The sequence below is a fragment of the Cornus florida genome, unplaced genomic scaffold (assembly GCF_030987335.1).
Source record: "Cornus florida cultivar Cherokee Brave unplaced genomic scaffold, ASM3098733v1 CherokeeBrave_3.0.0_Hap2_Chr10, whole genome shotgun sequence".
In the NCBI taxonomy this organism is placed as follows: Eukaryota; Viridiplantae; Streptophyta; class Magnoliopsida; order Cornales; family Cornaceae; genus Cornus; species Cornus florida.
Genome location: NW_026775580.1, coordinates 87,834,586 through 87,855,682, shown reverse-complemented (window position 1 = coordinate 87,855,682; position 21,097 = coordinate 87,834,586).

Genomic DNA, 21,097 nt, shown 5'->3' with positions numbered 1-21,097 from the left:
CGCGCCTTGACCTCTTAAAATTTGGGAAAAATAAAAAATAAAATAAATACTTTATTAAATTTATAAGTTTATACCGCTACCATTGCCTTTTCTTGCATCCATATATAAAGCTTTTACTGTTGGCGTTTGTGTATATTTTACATTTACATATTAATATTTTTTTAAATGTTCATACAGCATGGAACTAACGTTGAGGTTTGGTTGTAATATATTAATTATACATTTGTATGGGACCATTTTTTTCAATTTAAGAATTTTGATTAAATTGATACATTAAGTATTAATAACTCATGACTATCTAATAATTTCTTCAATGATTGACACTTAATCTTAAAAGAGTAGCGATACTCACACCGAACACTTACAGTGAATTGTCTAACCGAATAATTTTTAATCCGCTATTTATAAGAAATACAACTAAATAGAAGATTTACTTTCTTATTTGTTATATAATTGACTAACTAAAATAGTAAGTCTAGTAATTCACTAAATTATTCGGTAAGAATCATTTCCCAACTTAAAAAGAAACAAGTAGTTACAAAACCAACTAATCGGTAAAGTATAGGAGAGCATGGGATACATGGTGGAAAATTTTGTGGAAAAGTATAAGAACAGGGTGAAGTGATCCCACCATATGTGACTTTGACTCTAATTAATGGACGATTGTGCCACTGACCACACGTGTAAAAACACATGACAAAGATTTAATTTTCTTTTGCGTAAAATATAAGATAGGATACCAATTGAAAACAAAAATTTTTAAAAGAAATCGATGTAAAAAAAAAAAAAACAAGAAAAGAAAATGTGTAATAGCACACAATATACAGTAAATGAATATTACAAGTGACTGGTAATTAGAATTGATGAACAACATTCCACTCCAGCCACTAGCGCAATTGCTTCATATCAGTCTCAGAAACTTTATCAAATTGGAATGACTACAACTCAAGCTGAGATCTCATATTGCTCAATCTTGTTAAAATGGATTTTCGGTTTTGTATCCCTAATTAAAACTTACAAAACAACATATATAACTTTTATCCAGCCTTTTAAGCTGGTCAAATTATTAACTTTTGCCCTAGAGAAGGGCTATAGTTTTTTTATAAAGGAAGAGTGGAAGTAAGAGAAGTTATTACTGTAGTGTCTCATTAGAAATAAATACCAAATTAAATTGTTTTAACACACACAATATACAGTAAATGAATATCATCCAAAATTGATGAACAACATTCCACTCCAGCCACTAGTGCAATTGCTTCATATCAGTCTCATAAACTTTATCCAAAATTGTTTTAATATATTAAGGGACATGAAATATAACAGAAAGAGAAAAGTTAATGTAGATGATAGTGTTCAAGAATTAGATTACAAGACAACTTAATTATAGAATAGAAAGCAGGTGCAGATATGAACTGTTGGATTGCATGCAGAGATGATTTTTGATGCAGTATAAAAATTTAAAGCCAACATTGCCATTACTTTTTTAAATTCAGATAAAGAAGTATGCTTCTTGTAAAGTTTGGGGGGAAAAATAATAATAATAAATACTGTATTAAATTTATAAGTTTTATTATGGAAGACGTTGACTTGGAATCTACTTCAATTATTTGAGGAGACTTGACTTAGAACATTATTCAGTTTGATTTTTCCAAAGCATGAATTGATACGATGTTTCCAAAAGCAAATACAGTATAAACATTTTAAAGCCACCATTGCCTTTACTTTTTTACATTCAGATAGAGAAATATACTTCTTGTAAAATCGGGGAAAAAAATAATAATAATAAATACTTTATTAAATTTATAAGTTTATATTTCATTAAATTTATAAGTTTTCTCAATTTTGTTTATCATGTATTAATAATAGGGGAACTCCGCATCAAAGGCCACTCAACCAACCAATTGGTAGAAAATAGGGGAGCCTGGGATACCCCTTGGGGTGGTGGAAGATTTTGTGGAAAAGTACAAGAAGATACAATTAATTGATAGCGTAGACAACAAAGTACTGTAGTTGGGATTTTTTTTTTTTTTAGGGAAACAAAAGAAGTGGGACCCAATATGGCTAAGATGTGAAAGAGTGGTATGCATGAGACACATGTCAAGTTATGATTAGTACAACAAGACACTTAAAAGCTGTTCTTGCAACCAACCAACAGCACTTTCATTATCTTATTTTTCATTTCAGCCTATTTATTTCAATTTCCTTTGATTGATACAAGTTAATTTTCCAGTTCTATCTTTTAATTCAACGCTTGAATATTTTACCCGCGTTCATAACTTAATCTTCTAGCAAATAAAATTCCAAAATCCTTTGTTCCAAAGACAAACTCAAGCTATTCCATCTCTAAGTACGTGTTAAGTGAGATTACAACTTGGCATACTACTATTCTACTGGGTGACCTCACTTGGATCAATCCAGAGAAAATTCATCCCAGCATAACCTCATAATTATTTCAATTTTATTTTTTTTTGTATTCATAATTTGTTGATATTAAAATTTGTCAGACAGTCTAAATTCAAATTCAAATCAGATTTTGAAGATAAATCGAACATAATAATTCACAAAAAAAAAAAATTGAAAGAATTTGATTTGTATCAACATTACGTAATATAACTGATTATTGCAGTCTGTCAATTTTTTTTTTCAACCTTGCACGCAAGATCTAAATAAAATGCATCAATAAACAACTTTTTATTATATAATTTTATAAAAATGAGTTTTTAAGTGAATTTTTGAAACCATTAATCTAAATGGCTATTGTTGACCCATCATTTAAACAGGCTCATTAAATATAAGATAACGAAGTCTAACCAAATTTGACAATAATAGGGAAGCTAGTGGGAAGGGTTAATTTCAGCGACAGAGACAACAGCCCATTCAAATTGTGCTTCCCTTTCTCTTCTTAGTCTTGCATGCTTGGAAAAATAAACCAACGTAGAGACTGGGAAAGGTCTACAAAAGTTTATAGAACATCTAAATCTCTAAATCCCATCTTTAAATGGACCAAAAACCAAAAGAATTCAAAAATGGTACCAACCAAAAGCTGACAGATAAAATCAATTTGAATTATTTGTTAACATCTTGACTTGGGGTCAACCCATAGAGCCTTTCTGCACCAAAACTAAAGGCTCTAAAGAGGAGGACAAAATTATAGCCAACCGCTAAGGGAATTTCAACGCCATTAATAAGACAGCTACATTTTATTTTCAGATATTTGAAAAGTAAATTGTACAAAAAAAATTATTTGATTTATTATTTCTAAAATCATATTCTGAAAACAGAGTTAAAAAAAAAAAGAACACATCATTAGTACACAGTTTTTGTAGATATCTTAACATTGTTTGTGATTTGATGGTTGTACATGATAATGAATTGGGGGCAAATTTGTATGTGCGAAAGATTTCTCATATTTCAAATACTGCCATTTTTTTTATTGTTTCATATATGGTGTTGGTGGAGAAAAATCCCTAGTAATCATTTGGGACAAAACAAACAATAGAATCAAACGTAAGGAAAATTTAGAGTAATAACAATTTTATAGGCTGTGGAAGAAGAAAATTTTTTGAATTACTAAACATCAAATTTATTTTATTATCAATCAAACATAATTGATAACAATTACAAGATGTTATTTAATTTGAACTCCAAAGCAGCACAAGGAAAAGAAATGGAAAGGGTTGCAATATCTAACCACCATCAAACACACGTCTAAATATTTTTCCTCCAAAATATCTTTCGAAAATAGTCCGCAACAAAGTAGTAGCAAGAGCTAACGCACACCTCAACCAAATGAATCCAGACTCGCCTCCAGTACGGTTTGATGTAGAAAACAACTGTGAGATGTAAATTTTGTAATTAGCAATTATGGGTAACAAAACAAGTCCTAATCGAGTTGTAATTACAAGTTACTATATCGAGATAGATAGCGACTGCGGAGTTAGTGCAACGAGACACTTGAAAGATGTTCTCACAACAGCGCTTTCATTATCTTATTTTACATTTCAGCTTATTTATTTCAATTTCCTTTGATTGATACAAGTTAATTTTCCAGTCCAATCTTTTAATTCAACACTTCAATATTTTACCCGCTTGCAGTAACTTAATCTTCTAGCCATTTAAATTCCGAAATCATTTATTTAAAGGCTGAGTTAATTATAATTCCCACTCTATTTGTTAATCCAGGCCTATCAAATGATGAGTCTTTTACAGAAGCGGCAAACACGAAAAGGCATTGGCTAAACTCTTAAATCATAATTCCATGCATTGAGAGAGAGTCTCTCTCTCCACCCATTATGAAAGACATGGACTCAGAATCTATTTTAATTATACGAGAAAACTAGACTTGGATAAACCCAAAGAAAATTCTTTTCACCGTAATATGCTTACTATTTTTATTTGATTTTTTTTATCTACTTTAGGTACACGTGAATACTTGACTTGGATGCATGAACCCAAAGAAAATTCTAACCTTTGTAATATGTTATTTCGGTTTGATTTTTCTTTAATTTCATAATTTGTTGATGTTAAAATTTGTTAACCAAACCTAAACTTTAATCTAAATCAAGTTTCGAGATAATCTAAAATAAACATCCCAAAAAAATAAATAAAATAAATAAATTCTTCAAGAAAAATTTGGAATAATGCAACTCCATGCCTAATCAAATAAATATCAGAATCCAATTGAGTCTACAAAACCTTATAGAAATTCTAATCAAGAATGATTTGATAAGATATTATTGACTTTGGAGTCATCCGCAAGTAATCAAGTGGGGCATTTTAATTATTTAGGCATATCAATGACAGCACCCTATAGACCTATACTTATTCCAACCACAGTCTTCCCCACAATAAGATTGAAAGAAAATTGAAGGGATAAGAGAGCGATGTGAGGCGCATGTAACACCAAAAGCTTACAGATACTTAATAGGAAAATGATAGAACAGAAAATGAGGTTGAGTATTAGTTAAGTCTAAAGTCCATATATAAATTATTGACTACTTCCCTCTTATTTTCAGACCATATTCTTGCAAAATCAAAGGAAACCTCCTCATTTGTGCCGTGTGACCTTGTTTGGTTCGATTTCAACTTTATCTGTGACGCATGAGAAAGCGTGACCTTATTAAAACAAAATAAACGAAAATTTGATTTTTAATAACAAAAAATATTCATATTTTGATATCTCAATTATATTTTGTCACAAAAATAAATAAATATTTTTCAACACTAAATAAAAACTAATTATCAAATATATATGTCGCGACAAAATGGTACTACCATACATGACTCTAACTCTATTGATTAACACATGTATGTAAAAGACACAAGAAAAATATTTAACTTTCTTTTACGTAAAAGATAAAATAGGATACCAAATTGGAAAGAAAATGCTGTAAAAAATAATTAAAAAAAAAATGTAATAGCACACTAAAGATAAAATATTGTACAATAATTTGCTAGAAGTTTATATTCAGATTCCACACATTAAGAAAAAAGCATTATATATATATATATATATATATATATATATATAAAGAGCATTTTATTATGGTGAAAATTATTAAATATAGTTTCAAAGCACAATAAACACAATAAAGAAAAATATCTCTCACTTCATTATGAAAGAGATTGATGGGACTTGACTTGGATCAACCCGAAGGACGTTGTGTTACGTATTATGAAAGACATTGACTGATGGGACTTGACTTGACTTCAAAGGTACTTCACTTATACGAGGAGACCTTGACTTTGATTTCCGCAATAAAATTCCACCTATTGTAATATGTTTTTTTAGTTTGATTTTTCTTGTAGCTCATAATTTGTTAATATCAAAATTTATCCAATTGGGTTAATCCTATTATCTCCTACTACCATACACATATCCTTAAACATCTTTATATACTTAAATTATAAGAGAGTTTATAATTCGAGTTCACAACTTTTATATGTATATTTTTTAAAAATAATTATTAGTTTGTATAAAAATTTTAAAAATATAAAATAATAAAAACAACTAAACGCTGACAAATAAAAAAAATGATGATTGACTTGGGGTTAGCTCATAGAGCCTTTTTCTCTTCAAAGTAAAGGATGGTAGGGTAAAATACGAATCTCACCTTCTTTTATGGGTGGTAATTCATGTTGGCGTGTTGTGTTCGTGTCAATACGATTACGACATGAACACAATTAGGGTTGACACGAAAACAACACGATTATTAATCGTGTCTAAAATTTTTAACACGAATACGACACGTTTATTATACGTATAACACGACACGCGTAACTTATTTAATAAATGGGTTAAGACTTGACACGACACTGAAAGACACGTTTAAATCATTCTTGACACGAACACGACATGTTTATTCTACGCATTTAGCTAAATGGGTCATTTTTAGCACGAATAAGACACGTTTAGTTCATCGTATTAATCGTGTTTACAGGGTCAAACACGATACGTTTAATTAGCGGGTCAATCCGTATCAACACGAACACGATTAGTTAAAACTCAAATCCTCTTATCTCATATTATGTCCATATCGTATTAACTTGTCATATTAAATATTGCCACTCCTACCTACCTTCCTGCATTCCTTTCTTTTTATTTTTAGGCCACTTACACCTTTAACTAAAAAATAAAACATAAGAGTGATTCATATATGTTTACTTTTTCTCCTTTTTTTCTTCACATGTAGCGCATATACTGAAGTGTTGAAATCAAATCTGGGAGGCTAGGAATTTTTTTGTTCAGATCTTTTTGGCATCATCATTTAAAAAAAAAAAATGGTTTATTATTTTCTAATATCATTTTTTGAAAACATAATTAGAAAAAAGGAGACATTATTACTTATTAGTAAATACCAAATTAAATTTAGAGTTTATGTACCAAAAACCTTGAGACTTAAATTATCTTCCATCAAATAAATAAATAAATATCTTTCAATACGAAATAAAAGCTAATTATCAAATGTATATGCCGTGGTGAAATGGTCCCATCAGATTTCACACATTAAGAAAAAAAAGTATTATAAGTATTTTATTACGGTGAAAAATATTAAATATAGTTTCAAGACTTTAAATTTATAAACATAGATTTAAATTATTTTCATAATTATTTTTATAGTCATTAATCTAGAGAAATTTTTGATGTCTTAATATTTCGAAGCACAATAAACAAAACACAAAAAAAATCTTTCTCAATTCATTATGAAAGAGATTGATGGAACTTGATTTGGATCAACTCCACAAACGTCTGAATGGGAATATGTACTTCAATTATATGAGGAGACCTTGACTTAGATTTCCACAAGAAAATCTTCCAATTATAATATGTTTTTTTAGTTTGATTTTTCATTATTTGTTAATATTAAATTTTATCCAACTGGGTTAATCCTAATATCTCGTACTATACCACACACATTTCCTTAAACATCTTTATATACTAAATTATAAAAGAGTTTATAATTCGAGTTCACAACTTTTATATGTATATATTTTTAAAATAATTATCATTTTTTATAAAAATTTAGAAAAATACTTTAGAATAATAATAGAAACAACCAAAAGCAAAAGAAAAAATGATGAAACCAAACTTAAGATCTTGACTTGGGTCAACTCATAGAACCTTTCTTCGTTACAAAGTAAAGGATGGTAGAGTAAAATACGAACCTCACCTTCCTTTAAGGGTGACAATTCGTGTTGGTGTGTCATGTTCGTATCAACACGATTACAATACAAGCACGATCAGGATTGATACGAACACGACACGATTATTAATGATGTCTAAGATCTTTGATACGAACATGACACGATTATTACACATATAACAAGACACGCGTAACCTGTTTAACATATGGATCAAAACTTAATATGACACGAAAAGACATGATTAAGTCATTTTTTATATGAACACAAAATCTTTTTTTATAAAAAAAAATAATAATAATAGAAACAACCAAAAGCTAACAAATAGAAAAATGATGGAGCCAAAGTTAAGATCTTGACTTGGGGTCAACTCATTGAGCCTTTCTTCATTATAAAGTAAAGGATGGTAGAGTAAAACACTAATCTCTCACCTTCCTTCATTCCTTTCTTTCTGCTTTTAGACCACTTACACCATTAATTAAGAAGTTTGACACAAGAGTGATTCATTATGTTTTCTTTTTGTCCGTTTTCTATATATACATATAACGCAATTACTGAAATGTTGAAATCTACGAGGCTAGGAATTTTTATCTTTTATTTTGATAACATGGTGTTCAGAGCTTCATCCCGATTAATTTACGAGTTTGTGCAAAGCGACTCCTCTACATGAATCGGGTAAAACTTAGACTATATTCGCAATCGTGGTCTCTAAGAAATTGATCGCGTTCAAGAACATTCGAACCTAAAACTTAATACTTCATGAGGCACTAAGTCCAAGGCTTTCACCCAGGGTCTCAACTGGGGTTGAGCAGGGGGCCTGTTAGGGATAATTAACTCCCCCCAACCCACTCAATGGTCGGCTGTTATTGAAAGTTAAATTTCCCTTTCATCACACATGGCGAAAGCATTATCACATCATAAGCATATATAGAGAATCATACACATCTCCTCACAACACTCACCCTCAAACCCTACATATTTTCTCTCTTCTCTCTCCTCCAAACCCAAACCCATCTCTATTTATAGAGTCTTCAAAACATAATTCCTTTATTCCTCAACTTACCTACATGGAGGTATCATATCAGCTCTAAAATAGGCACAACTTCTTGCCTAAATCTTCAGCCTTTTTCTCAAGTCTCCTTGCTTCTAAAACTTATTAGGAAGCTAATTCTTGCACATATCACGTATGTGCAACCAGTGACGGAGCCACTATTGCCCCACTGAATTTTTTACTTTTTTTACTATTATATACCACTAATTTTTCTTATTTTCAATTATATACCTATAAAATTTTCACTTTGCCCCCCTAACCCCTTTCCCACAACTTTCTGGATTCGTCTCTGAATGCAACTAGTTACGTTAAAATGTAACTGGTTCCATTTCTTCAAACATCCATTCTACCCAAACGTAACCAGTTGCATTTTTTCAAAATATAATTCTTTTCGTGAATTTTGAGCCACAATTCTAACGAGGTGGCCCCCCAAATTTTTTCAAAATTTTTTATTAGTATATGGCCCATTAGTCCTAAAATTATCAAAGTCCAAATTTGGGCCCTCAAAAATATTAGCCCAACTTAAATACATAAGCAATTAGTTAGTTTATATATTAGCCCAACCCAATTGCAATTATAATCCCTTATGAAATAAAATATTAGCCCAATCCAATTAAATGAAATTTTTAGTTAATATAGTTAATCTATTTAAGCCTAATCCAATAAAAATCTCTTATAATATAAAATTTTCCCAAATAATATATATATATATATATATATATATATATGAAATTTTTAGTTAATATAGTTAATCTATTTAAGCCTAATCCAATAAAAATCTCTTATAATATAAAATTTTCCCAAATAATATATATATATATATATATATATATATATATATATATATATATATATTATTTGGGAAAATTTTATATTATAAGAGATTTTTATTGGATTAGGCTTAAATAGATTAACTATATTAACTAAAAATATGTTATTGATGGATGTATAATTTAAATACCCGTAGATAGGAGAAGATCGTTAAAGTAACGCGCTATCTCATAAGATTGAGATATGCTCTACAGGTTAAGATAAGGATTACAGGCTAAGATAAGAATTACAGATTACGAATAAGGATTACAAAACACGATAGGGATTAAGCCTACATATGATGATAAGGATTAAGATGATGGGAACTCTACGTAACATCCTGACCTAAGCCCTATAAATAGAGGGGGCTAATCGACGTTTAGGGATACGTAATAAATCTTAATTCAATTTCTTGATTTCTCCAGAAAGATTACTTCTCACACTGACTTGTTCGTTGGAGCCTACTCCACCGGTAACACACCGGTGTTTGTAGGATCATTTTTTCTTCTCTTTATTCAGGAAGTCAGATCAGACCCGGGTTGTGCAGAATCCATCATCAACAGTTGGCGCCGTCTGTGGGAACATATTTTTGTTCTCTAAACAAAGCATGGTTCGATTGCGATCTGGTCTGGCTGCTAGTGAGGACGAAGCATTGCAGGCTTCTGATGAAGGGGACTTGACGGGGCAACCCCCCGTCGTCCCAAACGATTAGGAACGGGTCGCAGCGTTGGAACAACAGGTTCAAACCTTAATCCAACAAAATGCGATGATTCTGCAACGCTTAGCCGCCCCCAACGAGGAGAGAAACAGTGAAGTACCCAACAATGACTCCCGTAGGGTTAACAACGATGTTGAGCTTAGTCAAATAGGGGGTCAACAGAGGAGCCATCACCATCGGTCCCCTGAACGGAATACCACTAGGCTCCGTGGAGATACTTCTAGTTATGTTGGTGATAAGACTAAGGACGCCACTCATTTCGATCTAGAGATTCAGGATCTGAAAGCTAGAGTTGACGACGTCATGCAAGCGATGAAAGGGAAGGGCCAGGCTACAGTGAACGATATGGTACACAAAACCAACCTAGCTTTTAGCCCAGCTGTTAGGAGTTGTCCTCTACCTAGCAAATTTAAGATGCCAACCCTTGAGAGTTTCAATGGGACGCGGGATCCTCTAAACCATTTGGAGACTTACAAAGCTCTTATGTATTTACAAGCCGTACCAGATGAGATTATGTGTAGGGCTTTTCTTACCACACTAAAGGGTTGGGCTCATCTCTGGTTCAATAAATTAAAACTAGGCTCTATTAAAAGCTTTGAAGAGTTGAGCAAACAGTTCATAGGACACTTCATCGCTGGGCAGAGGCATAGGCGACCAGCAACACATCTACTGAATGTAAAGCAGCAGAAGGGAGATCCTCTCCGTGATTACATAAGTCGTTTCAACACTGAAATGCTGCAGGTAGAAAGATGGACGACAAAGTTGCCCTCACAACCTTTATGGGAGGACTACAGACCTCTAAGTTCCTATTTTCCTTGTCAAATGAAGCCCCTACGAGCATGACAAAGTTAATGGTTAGAGCACGGAAGCACATGAACGCTAAGGATGCTATGAATGCACGAAAAAACAAAGATGGTAAAAATAAGAAGTCGGATAAAAAGAGGCCAGCACCTAGCACTAGGGAGGAAGGGGAATCGAAGTACAAGAAATTGTCAAACAGCCAGGCTGACAGATCGTCTCGCCGTCTAGTGAGCCCAGGCAGGTATAATAACTACACCCCCCTAAATACATCTGTAGAGCAGGTCTTTCTACAGATTCAAGATGACGCATCATTGAAATGGCCACCAAAGCTAAAGGCTGATCCAACAAAGAGGTCTCGAGATAAATACTGTAGGTTCCACCGGAACATGGACATAACACAGAAGATTGTTTCGACATCAAAAACCAGATCGAGAACCTTGTTCGTAAGGGTCATTTACGCAAATTTACGACTAGGAATGGAAAATGAGGCTCCAACACAGCCCGAGAGGGCTGAGATGATCACCCTCCTCAACACCAACCAATGGGTGAGATCAGAGTTGTATCAGGTGGCTTCGCTGGTAGTGGGGAGACGAGTTCGGCTCGGAAGGCTCATGCCAAGAGAATTCGGAGTTTTTCAGAGGTAAATGAAGTTAGAGTGACAAGTCCTCTAACAAAATTACTGCGAGTTGAGGAGCCAGTCATAACCTTTTCTGAAGAAGATGACAAGGGGATTCACCAGCCCCATGATGACCCTCTGGTAGTTTCCATGGTTGTCACTAATTTCACTGTTCAACGAATACTGATAGACAATGGTAGCTCGGCTGACATACTATTTATTGGGGTGTACGACAAATTAAAAATTAGCTGAGAGAAGCTCCGACCCATGAAGTCACCACTGGTGGGATTTTCAGGCGACAAAGTATATCCACTCGGGGCAGTTACCCTTCCAGTCACTGCAGGAGCCAATCCAAAATAGGTCACTGTAATGGTGGACTTTGTAGTGGTGGACTGCCCATCATCATACAACATTATCCCGGGGAGGACAACATTGAATGCCATGAAAGCAATCACTTCCACTTACCATCTCCTGATGCGTTTCCCAACTGAGTATGGTATGGGAGAGCTAAGAGGGGACCAAACAATGGCTCGAGAAAGTTATATCGTCTTTCTCAGAAAAACAAAATCGCAGGAGGCACTTACGATTGAAGGGCTGGAAGGGAAAGGTAGGCCAGACTTTCATAGAGCGGAACCTACAGAAGAGCTAGAAAAGGTCATCCTTGGTGATGGTGAGCCCGAGAAGAAAGTGAGTATAGGGTCTTTACTCCCCCCGGGTATCAAAGATGAACTTACTCAATTCCTCAGGAAAAATCGAGACGTATTCGCATGGGCGCATGAAGACATGCCGGGTATAGACCCCACTATCATGGAGCACCACTTAAATGTAAATCCTAACTTCAAACCTGTCAGACAAAAGAGGAGGACTTTCGCTCCAGAGAGGAATCAGGCTATATTAGAAGAGGTGGAAAAGCTCTTAAAAGCCAACTTTATTCAAGAGGTGTACTACCCTGACTGGCTAGCAAATGTGGTCCTAATAAAGAAGGCAAATGGAAAATGGAGGCTATGTGTGGATTTCACCGACCTTAACAAAGCTTGCCCGAAGGACAGCTTTCCTCTCCCAAGAATCGATATGCTCGTTGAGGAAACAGCTGGATATGAACTACTAAGTTTCATAGATACATATTCTGGATACAACCAGATATCTATGTATATCTCAGATAGAGAAAAAACGGCTTTCATCACTGATAGAGGTTTTTATTGTTACAAAGTAATGCTTTTTGGGCTCAAGAACGCTGGTGCAACATACCAGAGGCTAGTGAATGCAATGTTTAAGCACCAAATTGGTAGAAACATGGAGGTATATGTTGATGACATGTTGGTGAAAAGCTTAAAGGCTGAAGACTATTTGGCTGACCTACAGGAGACCTTTGAAGTACTTAGGAGGCATAAAATGAAACTCAACCCCAGCAAGTGTGCATTTGGGGTTTCCTCAAGAAAGTTCTTGGGATATATGGTAAGAAGAAGAGGAATTGAGGCCAATCCAAAGAAGATCCAAGCAGTCATTGACATGAGATCACCAAGATCAACCAAGGATCTACAACGACTAACAGGGAAGATTGCTGCCTTGAGTAGGCTAATCTCTCGGTCAATTGACAGACGTCTACCTTTCTTTCTTGTGCTAAGAAAGGCTTTTCAATGGACCCCAGAGTGTGAGCAGGCGTTCAAAGAACTAAAGCAATACCTTAGTTCTCCCCCACTACTGTCTCGAACCATACCGAGAAAGGAACTATACATATACTTTGCAGTCTCCATGACAGCTGTCAGTTCAACTCTGATACGAGAAGAAGAAGGGGTCCAAAGGCCAGTATACTTTATGAGCAGAGCACTTAGGGGTGCGGAGGAAAAATATCCAAGGATGGAACATTTGGCTTTTGCTTTAATTGTGTCTGCCAGGAAACTGAGACCATACTTTTAAATGCACACGATAGTGATCCTAACAGATCAACCCCTTTGACAGGTCTTACATAAGCCAGAAAGCTCTGGTCGACTGATGAAGTGGTCAGTAGAGTTAGGAGAGTTCAACATTCAGTACAAGCTAAGAACAGCAGTAAAGGCTCAGGTGTTGGCTGATTTCTTAGCTGAGTTTACCCCTCTAGAAAAGGAGAAACAAACCCAATTTTCGACAGAACCAGGTTCAAGTGAGCAGATAGGCCCAAAGGTAGTCTGGGACTTGTTCGTGGATGGTTCATCTAATGTTCAGGCTAGCGGAGCCGGGCTAGTTCTTGTTTCCCCAGAGGGAGAAAGTATACAGTACGCACTTCAGTTTGGTTTCAAAGTAACCAACAACGAGGCAGAATATGAAGCCTTGATAGCAGGATTAAAAGTGGCAAATGCCCTCTGGGTTGAGTAATTAAAGGTGTACACCGACTCCCAGCTGGTCGCTGGACAAGTTCGAGTAGAATATGAGGCACGGGACGAAAAGATGAAGAGTTACCTACAAAAGGTGGAGGAATTAAAGAATCACTTCCAAAGATTCTCAATTCATCAAATACCAAGAGAAGAGAACGGGAAAGCAGACGCCTTAGCCCGGCTAGCTACTGCATTGGAACCTGAGCTCAATAAGACTATACCACTGGAATATTTGGACGAACCATCTATATCTCAGAAGAGACAAATTGAAGTGCAACAAGTGATATTGAGTGTGGAATGGGCAGATCCTATCATTAGATATATTGAGGATGGGGTGCTACCAACAGACTGAGCAGAAGCTCGAAAAGTCAAGATGCGGGCAGCTAGGTATACGCTTATGAAAGGGGTGCTCTACAAGAGAAACTTCTCCATGCCGTATTTACGATGCGTTTCTAGCGAGGAAACTGACTACATTTTGAGGGAGATCCACCTAGGAGTTTGTGGAAACCATGCTGGGGGTAGGTCACTTGCTAACAAGGCCATCCGACAAGGATACTATTGGCCCACCATGCAAAAAGATGCACTTGACTTCGTTAAAAAGTGCGACAAGTGTCAACGATTTGCCAACATCCCGAGACAACCGTCAGAGGAGATGACTCCCATGTCAGGACCATGGCCATTTGTTTTATGGGGACTGGACTGATTGGCCCTCTCGTCAAGGGCAAAGGGCAGACTAAGTATGCCATTATTATGGTTGATTACTTCACTAAATGGGTAGAAGCTAAGCCTCTAGCTAAGATCACAGAGAACAATATAAGGAAGTTCATGTGGAAATCAAAAGTTTGTAGATTTAGGATTCCTAAAGTGATTGTCACAGACAATGCAAAACAGTTCGACAACTCTGACTTCAAAAATTTTTGTTCCGAGCTCGAGATTCAAATTCATTTCTCATCACCAGGACATCTCCAAGCAAATAGACAGGCCGAAGTCACTAATAGAACAATCCTTCAGATGATCAAAACTCGACTTGACGCTGCAAAGGGACTGTGGCCTGAGCAGCTGCCGAGTGTACTGTGGGCTTACCATACTACTACAAGGACTCCCACAGGGGAAACCCCTTTTCTTTTAACGTTTGGAAGTGAGGCAGTAGTACCTGTAGAGATTGGCCTAACAAGCTTTAGGACAGAGCACTACGAGCTTAAGCAAAACGAAAGGGAGTTGAAAGCAAGCTTGAACCTAATTGAAGAAATGAGAGACCAAGCCCAGATTAGGATAGCTGCCTATCAACAGAAGGTTTCCAAGTATTACAATGCTCGGGTCAAGCCTAAGAGGTTCTCAGTAGGAGATTTAGTACTCCGCAAAGTTACTTAAGCGACTAAGGATTTAACCATAGGGAAACTGGGTCCCAAATGGGAAGGGCCTTACAAAGTTACGCAATGTCAGCGACCAAGAACATATTGGTTGGAAGACTTAAAGGGAAAGCCACTGCCTCACCCATGGAATGTTGAGCATCTAAAGAAATATTATCAGTAAACAATTTCAGTTTACTCTCAATTTAGTATTTGTTTTTGCTAATACTTCTAGTTTCAATAATTGTCTCATTCTCTACGAATGAATGTCTGAAATAGCCTTGTTATCAGCTTTGGCTTTAATAAAGTATTCCCTACTTGGATCAGTTGTTTCAAATAATTCATTATCATTTTGATATGTTAAGATATTCATGTTAAATGGGTGAGCTGAGTGAAGCTCATAGTAATCTACTGCCCTTGTTAAAGGGTGAGCTGGATGAAGCTCATAGTAATCTACTTCCCTTGTTAATGGGTGAGCTGGGTGAAGCTCATAGTAATCTACTTCCCTTGTTACAGGGTGAGCTTGGTGAAGCTCATAGTAATCTACTTCCTTTGTTACAGGGTGAGCTAGATGAAGCTCATAGTAATCTACTTCCCTTTTTAAAGGGTGAACTGGGTGAAGCTCGTATTCATCTACTTCCCCTATTAAAGGGTGAGCTAAGTGAAGCTCGTATTCATCTACTTACTTTATTATATAGACAAGCTGAGTAAAACTAGTCTTAATCTACTTTCCTTATTAAAGGGATGAGTCGACCAAAGATGTCAATAGAATAATATAATGCGACAATCGTATTGGCAAAACAAAACTGTCCATCCTACTCATCAACCCTACAAATATAAATGGAAACTGATTGCAAAGAAATAGAAGTTTCAAACACAAAGAGAAACATGGGAGCAAATAAATGAATGGCTACACATTTATCCTATTCGGAGTCACTCGCTTCATCTAGTTAAATGACGGAAAAGTCTTGGTCTGCAAATTTAGAAGCAGCACGATTCCGAAAATCTTAAAAGCCATTAAAGTAGGCCTTCGACATAATCTCCTTGAAGGTTGGTGAGGCTTTAAACTCATCCACTGCGTTGGATCTTTCCACCATCAGTTTCTGGGACATCTCCTTGTCAAGCTTTTGCACATAAGATGCATGACAAGCTCATTCTGTTTCTAACTCAGCACGCATTGCTTGTAACGCGGCCTCATGTTTATCACGCTCCAATTGTAAATCGGCTTGGTGTTGGGAGCAAGTAGAAGCCAACGTATTAGTGTAATGCTCCCCTCCTTTTACAGCTAGACACGACAAGTAATACGCGTGTGTATTCACCTGTACGCACGTGGGAACAAAAAATTACAATGAAGAGGAAAAGAAAAGCTAAATAAAAACAGAGGATGGTGCGAGTGTTAACCCGTGCGAGATCATGCATGAGCCAATCTACAATCTCAGTTGGAGGGCGAGAATTTAGATACATCATATCCTCCTTCGACAAAGACTCGCTTATCTTCTTAAAAGCAAGTTGAGCATTGCCTAAAACAGATGCTGCTGAAGAATAGGGAACTGAGGGAGTACCCCTGCTTCAGTAAGGAATGGCCTAGTCTCATCCACAAGCTGATGAGGGAATTGTGAGTCGGATACATGTGGAGAAACAACTGAAATAGGTAAGACTCTTTGTGTTGTAATAATAGGCTTCTCTTTTTTCCTCTTAGCGGGGGAAGTAGGTGGGAAGTCACTTGAGCCTTCTTTGAACTGAGCTAGAAGCCTCTTATTAAGTTTTCAGGATATAGTTACAGAGGACTTGCCAACTGGCTGAGGACCAATCCCATGGGTAAACAAAGTCTGAGGTGTCACGAGTGAAGACTAGTCTCTCGCTGAGTGGTTAAAGGCTTTCTTTATTCGCTGAAGATCATCGGATGAAATGGCAATCTCTTTAATGCCTGAAAGGACAACAACTCTGTTAATAACTCAAACAAAATTTATTTTGAGTTTTAAAACATAAGAGGGTATCATTATGGACAACTCACCGGTGGAATCCTAATTACACCACGCACGAGGAATAGAAGTTCGCAGGAAAGCACTTTCATCAGGAAAGAACTCCCAGCCATCACCAGAAACGAAAAAGAAATGGTTTTTCCATGGTTTGCGCTTAAGATTTCCAGAGATAAAAATTTTATCCTGTGGGGAGAAGTACAGCCAGTCACCCCTTTTGGGAATGTAGCAATGAAGAACGTCCTGGATAGTGAGCGAGGTATTACAATAAGCTCGCCACAGAACTAAACAACCCATCATTATTCTCCAGGCATTCGGGGAGAGTTAAGTCATAGCAAAATTAAGGTGACGCAGCAGTTCCCTAATAAAAAGAGGGATTGGAAAACGCAATCCGGCAATGAAAGCAGACTCATAGAAGCAAATCTCAGTTGGGTAAAAGGAGGACGCTCTATCATCAAGTGAAGGAAGTCTGAGAGCAACACTGTCTGGAATTGAATAAGTTTGCCTGATTTGATCCAGATCCTCTAAGGTAAGGGAGCTTACTATATCCTGTACCGGATGTGTCTCTGACGGAGCCAAATCAAACTGGTGGTGTACCTCGTCCGACATAGTGTTGGATTCTGGGTGAAACATGCTAGCAGTAACACACACTATTGTATGCAAGAGCTTAGCTTCACAGTGACCTATAAAATTTTCTAACTTTGGTCTTGGTATACTGAGTTGGAGGAAGAAGCAACAACGAATTAAATAAAAGAAGGAAGAAAACAAGGGCATGGAACTTACCACATCACTACGACTAGTACCACTTAGCTTTCTGGAAGATGGAAGTAATTTCAATGAATTCTAATGAATTCTACTCAAACCATCTCGATTTATAGCAGAAGAACGTAAACAGATAAGAAAAATATTTATGGTGGAATTCTAATAGAAATCTGCTTCGTGAGGGACAAGCAGTTCCCAGCGGGCTATTTTGCATAAGAATTTACTTTTACAAGGTAGAGTAGGATTAGGAGTCAATCCTCGAATAGGACAACCACGCTGGCAACCTCACATGAGTTACCTATGTGCTGAAAGGTAGGCTGCCAGCATAGCAGCTTGCCATATATTCGAGCTGCCAATGTGGCACTACGACAAATATTTCAAAGACATCTATGGTCCTGCCAATGTGGCACTACGACAAATATTTTAAAGGCAACTACGGTCCTAAAAAAAAAAAAAAATTCCTGGCAGCTCGACCCCCGACTATATTCGCGAAGTGGCAATCTGAGTTAAGTTAATGGACAAAACTCTACTATCTCTTAATCAAACCAATTTATTGTAGAAATGCGGGGTGACTGGTTCTACAATTCTAACTATCTGTTATTATGTAATATTTAGGAATTAACGTTTCGGTGGTTTGACAAGCAATCCTCCGAAACGGGGGGCAACTGATGGATGTATAATTTAAATACCCATGGATAGGAGAAGATCGTTAAAGTAACGCGCTATCTCATAAGATTGAGATAGGCTCTACAGGCTAAGATAAGGATTACAGATTACGAATAAGGATTACAAAATACGATAGGGATTAGGCCTACAAATGACGATAAGGATTAAGATTACGGGAACTCTACGTAACATCCTGACCTAAGCCCTATAAATAGAGGGGGCTAATTGACGTTTTAGGGTACGCAATAAATCCTAATTCAATTTCTTGATTTCTCCAGAAAGATTACTTCTCACACTAACTTGTTCGTCGGAGCTTACTCCACCAGTAACACACTGGAGTTTGTAGGATCATTTTTTCTTCTCTTTATTCAGGAAGTCAGATCAGACCTGGGTTGCGCATAATCCATCATCAACAGTTATTACATATGTTGTATACGCTGTATAACATAAAACAAAGCATTATCCTGGGATACAAACACTGTAACGTCTGTGTATATTTTTTTTTTTTGTGTGTGTGTGTGGTGTAATTTAAACAAAAAAAGAAAAGAGAAAAGAAAAGTTAATGGGTGGGACCAACAAGCATTTAAATGGTCATGAGACCATCTTTGCTTTCTTTTTTTCTCATTCCCGCAAGGTCATCTCCCTTATCCAGAAACTCCTGTTTTTTTTTTTTCTTTTTTGGTTCCAATCTTCGAGCTTTGATTCCATCTTCATTACTTGCCGGATTTAGGTGCCGTTTGAGGCAAAACGACGAGTGCGACGAGCTCTACGCGTTGATGCAAGCAATTTCCAGTTTTAAGCCTTCTTTGGAACTCGAAAATTTAGACCCATTTCTAGGGTTTTGGTGCAATCTTGAGGTAGGGGCATCTTAATCCACTCTCTTCTTGTTCCATTGTGAGTTATGCTCTTTTGTTGTGCTAGAAATGCTAAATTTGAGAATTAATTGCTTCAATGAGGTGTAAGTGATGTTTAGAAAAAAATTCATGTCTTAGGGTTATGACTTGTCTATGTGAAAAGCATGTATAGATGATGGCTTTGTAGTGTTTTTTGTGAATTATACCTCTTTTATGTGCTAACATGCTTTACTTAGGGATTAATTGTGTTAATGATTATTTTAATGTTGTTTAGAGAAATGTATGTTTATGTACATGTAATGTATTATGTGAAAAGCATGTCTATGTGTTGAGTTTATGTCTACTATGTGTAAACTTGCTGAAAGGGGTGTATGAGACCATGCTTAATTGTATTGTGCCAAAATTTCACATTGTCATGATATTGAGATTATATGTACATTCTTGGACATGTCATTGGGATGCATGAAATGGTAGGATTTGTTTTGAAAAGAAAAATGGGAATTTTGGGTGATGTGTTTGGAAAATTGGTTTTGATAAACCCGGTCGCTGCGGGGTTACCAACGGGCTGGAGGTTAATATAGCCTAGAGGGGACTAGGGAGTCGCCCTAGTGTGGTTGAGCTAGCTGGGCCCCATAATGACGCCGCGGGGTTACCAAGGGTCAGGGACACTAGTCAATCCTCCTCTCGTGTCGCGGTGAGGTTACCAAAGGGCGGGCTGTATTAACGTTTGAAAGTGATGGTTTTGAGAATGAAAATGGGGAGTGTCATTGACATGCATTGCATTTCATTGCATTGCATTGTATTGTTTATAATTGGAATTGAATTGTATGTTGTATTTGATCCCCTACGTTGTATGATCCCTATCTCCCATTGGCCTATGCTTTACTTGAATTCACAAGGACACAAGATTTGTGTCTTAAGTGTCACCTACTGAGCATATAGCTCACCCTACTATTTATACATTTTTTTCAGGTCTTGGAAAAGAACTGGTGGACGACAACCCACCTCAAGCTTGAGCGATACTAGAAGCTCACTTTTGTGTCTTTTGTATATCTCCCATTATTTTTGCAAAGCACTAAAAGTGTGAAGGTGTATATGTATATTTTGCAAAACTTTGTTATGTAATGTAATTAAGGTATTTGATGATATTTTGGATGTGAATTTGATAACATGTAAACCTTATTGATGCATGGGGAGAGTAATACTAGTTTGAGGTATTATCGAGGTCATTTGATTGTGTATTATCATCTACTATTGCCGTGAATTCGGAATTTGAGCCGTGACAGGTTAAAAATGCAATTAAACAGGTTGTGATAGGCCTATTTTTAGGGGAGGTTATGCCGAATTTTTTTTGTTTAAAAAGTATTAGTTTTGAGACGTTACAAACACACTTTCAACAGTACAATCCAAAAACTGGTATCAATTGTATGTACACTTGCAATGGTAGAGCAAAGATAAATATTAAATAAGTAAGTTCATTTTTCCTCCTTCACCTATTT